The sequence below is a fragment of the Homarus americanus genome, unplaced genomic scaffold (assembly GCF_018991925.1).
Source record: "Homarus americanus isolate GMGI-L3 unplaced genomic scaffold, GMGI_Hamer_2.0 scaffold25070, whole genome shotgun sequence".
NCBI lineage: Eukaryota > Metazoa > Arthropoda > Malacostraca > Decapoda > Nephropidae > Homarus > Homarus americanus.
This window is the reverse complement of record NW_024737827.1, coordinates 12881-17500: the sequence shown is the minus strand read 5'-3', so window position 1 is coordinate 17500 and position 4620 is coordinate 12881.

The window sequence follows — 4620 nt, the reverse complement described above, 5'->3', positions numbered from 1 at the left end:
CCCCACCCTCGTATAAATTGCAACTTAAAAGGATAAATCAGAGATAACCCTTATCTAACCCATTCCTAAGAACCATAATGGATTATCCTTGTCAGCAACAGCACCCCTACCGCCCCCTCCCCCTCCACATCCCCCTCACCCCTTGACGTCCCTGCCCCCCCAAGATGCTGCAGACATCAAACTAGCCTTCAAGACACGTACCCCAAGAGCTAGGATTTGCTGCTCTCCCCTCTTTCTTCCCCTCCATCCATATCTCCTCCCTCTCCCTCACGACACAAGACCTGCGTTAAAAGCCATATTTCACCCCTCACCCCCCCCATAAACCTTCTTTTTTAATTCATTCATATAAGCGGAAGTAAGATATAGGTGTCCCCAAGGCTCACAATGAGGCTGGCACAGGTATGTATGCCAATTGTGTACACACTAATCGACCGCTATATTGGTGCCATATATCATACCTTTGTTCTCAGCATCTCCCCAACCCACCCACCAACCCCACCACCCCACCTCATCTCTCAACCCACCCACCTGCCCGCCCGCCTGCCCGCCCGGCCCACCTGCCTGCCTGCTCACTCCACTCCACCTGCACCCACCCACCCACGTCATCGGTGTGTAAGACATCCATGACCTGCAATAAGGTCACTGGGAAAGCTGTTGGTAGTATTGTGTTTTGGGGATAGGGAGTGGGGTGGTTAAGGGGTGTGGTTAAGGGGGTGTTTATGGGGTGTTTTGCAAGGGAGTTTATGGGGTGATTTTGATGAAAGAGTTTTTGTAATTATGTACAAATAAAAAAAACCACTTATCTTAAAATGGTGTGTGTGTGTGTGTGTGTGTGTGTGTGTGTGTGTGTGTGTGTGTGTGTGTGTGTGTGTGTGTGTGTGTGTGTGTGTGTGTGTGTGTGTGTGTGTGTGTGTGTGTGTGTGTGTGTGTGTGTGTGTGTGTGTGTTCGTCTGTCTTCATGGTGTTTTAGACAAGTTTGTTCCTTTCTCACATTGTTCATTAACTTTGAAACTCTCTAAGGTGTTGTGACGGACTGAGGCCATTGTGACGCAGGTGAGGGGGAGCGAGGAGGAAGGTGATGATGATGGTTTGGAGGAGAGAGAGAGAGAGAGAGAGAGAGAGAGAGATAAATAATAACAACAATAACTCTACCCATTATTTCACACAGATAAAATATGACTTATTTTCCCCCCATTACAAATCAACCAATATTTTATTTATTTTTTATTTCCATCGCCTACCTTAATTTTTACTCTATTTCATATTTTTCCCCAGGATGATTGTGGTAAAATATATAGACCTCAACCTTAAGTTTTTTCTCCTTCCTATTTGTTTTGTTTTTCTCCCAGGACGAGTGTGTTAAAAGATCCCAGCGACGTAAGAAAATCCCTTATATATACCCCTCCTCCCTCCTCTCTTTCCACCCCTCTCCCCCCTCTCTTTCCACCCCTCCACGCCCCTCCGCCCGCCCCTCCTTGCCCCTCCGCCCGCCCCTCCCGACCTGAATGAAAATGTGTTTGTATTTCGGAAGCGAGAGCCAAATTATTATTTTCTATATGAGCTGTAAATTATTTTTCACTTTTTCGTTATTTGTTTTTAATATTTGACAGATGATTTATTTTATTTTTTTATTTATGTTATTTGGATGTGGTGGGAAGATGATGATGATGATGATGATGATGATAATAATAATAATAATAATAATAATAATAATAATAATAATAATGGTAGTTAATCAAAGGAAATAATGGTACGTAATGACAGATACTGGAATTAATGGGAAATAGTGATAGTTATAGAGGAAATTATGGTAGGTAGTGGAAATAATGGAAATAATAGTAGTTAGTCAGAGGAAATAATGGGTTTATTTCCCGGAGCGAAGATCACTATCACGCCTGTCACTCAACCCTCTGAGGCCGAGCTGACGTGTGTGTACGTTCTCGATTTAACACACACACACACACACACACACACACACACACACACACACACACACACTACTACTACTACTACTACTACTACTACTTTGCTGTCACTCGGAATCGAGTAAGACGATCATCCAGCTATGATACAAAGATATGGGTTATTAGGGATGTAGGGCCGGATTCAGGAGTGGGCAAAGTGGGCAGCTGCCCAGGGGCCTCCACATGTGCGGTAGTAGCTATATCAGGGCTGGTCGACTTGAAACCCCATGAATGACTCCAGTCATGTCTCACTTTTGTGTGTGTGTGTGTGTGTGTGTGTTGGGAATTTGTACACTATCAATAAATATACAGTTAATTAAAAATTTCTCAATGTTCTAATTTCCTCAGTATAACTGCATATGGCTTCAAAATTCTCCAAAGAAGTGTTCAAATTTAAAATTTTCCCGGGGGCTTACAGCGCCCCCCGGAACTCCCAGATGTTTAGGCTCGCTTCACTCGTCACCCCACCCTCTTGGGTAGTTATAATGAGGGGGCCTCCACAAAGAGGCTGCCCATGGGCCTCCACAGGTCTAAATCCGGCACTGTAGGGATGTCACCTAGGTTGGTGGGTTTTGAGGTGACTAAAGAGGCCGATACGGGACCGACAGCGTCGTCCACATTCGTTTCACATGTGGAGGGCTACATCTACTGTGGGAGTGGCGGTGGCTGCGTCTTTCCGACGTTGGCGCTTGTCTGCCTCGGTTTGCAGTCGGGCTCGCTCGAAAGTATTGACACCTTCCCGTGTGGTGCTCCTCCAAGCGTTACGGTGTGGAGTAATCGACTCGCAGGTGAGGGGGTCCATTTAGCACCTTTTCAGGTTTGTCTTAAGACTATCCTTATACCTTTTCAGTAGTCCGCCAGCGTTATGTTTACTATTCGTTAGGTGACTGTAAAGTAGCTGCTTTGGTAGTCTACTGTCGTGCATGCGGGTAACATGGCCCGTCCAACGTAGTTGTTCATGGAAAATGGTAGCCTCGATGCTCCTACAGTTGGTGTCACACACACACACACACACACACACACACACACACACACACACAGAAAGACAGAAAGACACACACACACACACACACACACAGAAAGAAAGAAAGAAAGAAACTGACAGACAGAGAGAAAGAAAGATACAAACAGACAGAGAGAGAGAGAGAGACAAACGTCATACATCTGTACAGTTCACTTGTATACACACAGTCTATACATCTGCCGTACACTGTATTCCTAATAATGTGTGGAGGGCAGCAGTGTGTGATGGATTGTCCCTTCCTTCCTTCCCCCCCTCCCCTTTTCATTCGTATTTCTTACCCCACTTCCTTCCTTCCCTTATTTTGTCATTCCTTACTTCTCTCCCCCATTCCTTCCTCCCTCCCTCCCTCCCTCCCCTTTTCCTTCATTCTCCCCATTCATTACTTCCTTCCTCTTTCCTTTTCTCCTTCCAGCCCAAACAAGTCTGAAAGGTTAGAGGAGGAACAGGAGGAAGAAGAGGAGGAAGAACAAGAGGAGGAGGAGGAGGAGGAAGAAGAAGAGGATAAGGAGGAGGAGGAGGTATAGGGAACAGCAGAACACAACCTTACTAAGAAACTGCGTTGAAATTAGGAAGACATTGTCAAGTGACCCACTTGACTCCCTCCCTCCCTCCCTCCCCTCCCTACCCTGAAAATCTAAATGTCATGACCAAGTCTCCAATTAGGATCTCTTCTCCCTGATGGATGGGTGAGAGGGAGAATATCTCTCTCTCTCTCTCTCTCTCTCCCTCCTTTCCTCCCTCTCTCCTTCCCTCCTTCCCTCCCTACCCTTCTCAGCATCATATACAGAGATGATCCTGTCCTGGTAGCCTGCAATATTGGCGACTCTCAACATCCCCTCCCTCCCTCCCTCCCTCCCTCCCTCCCTCCCTCTTTTGACCTAGATAGAGGGAGGAGAGGAAAGACTATAGTAAGTGATAAAGGAAGTGAATAGGCACAATATGAGATAAGGATATGAGGAGAATATGGGAGATGAGAGAAGAGAAGATAAGTAGAAAGTGAGAGATGAGATAGAAGAAAAAACGTATAGAGAATATGGGAGATAAGAGACTAGAGAAGTGGATAGAAATGAAGAGATAATGGGATAAATAGAGGAAAGTAGAAGGATGGAGAATAAGCACACAGGGTGATAAAGGAAAATAAACCAGCCACACTAAGCGATAACGAGGAGATACACAAAGGGAGATAACAAGAAGACAGACATAGACACATGGTGATAAAGATAGAAGGGAAAATCAAGACAGGATGAGAAACACGTATTTTTTTCCCTCTGTATTTGAGTAAGAAATGAAGAGGGCGAGAGACGTGGCCCCAGACACTCGACCCCTGGCTACTGTGGCCCTTTCTTTAGTGGCCACCCTTACCCTTTAGTGGCCATTCTATCCCTTTAGTGGCCACCCTTACCCTTTAGTGGCCACTCTATCCCTTTAGTGGCCACCCTTACCCTTTAGTGGCCACCCTATCCCTTACCCTTTCCCCTTAGTGGCGAGCTTACCCCTTCCTTTAGTGGCCACCTTTCTCCTTGCCATTCCCCTTACGTTCACACACACACACACACACACACACACAGGTGAAACAAAAACCTCGTTATAGTGCATGAATTATAGGGGTCAGATTATACACCAGTTGAACAC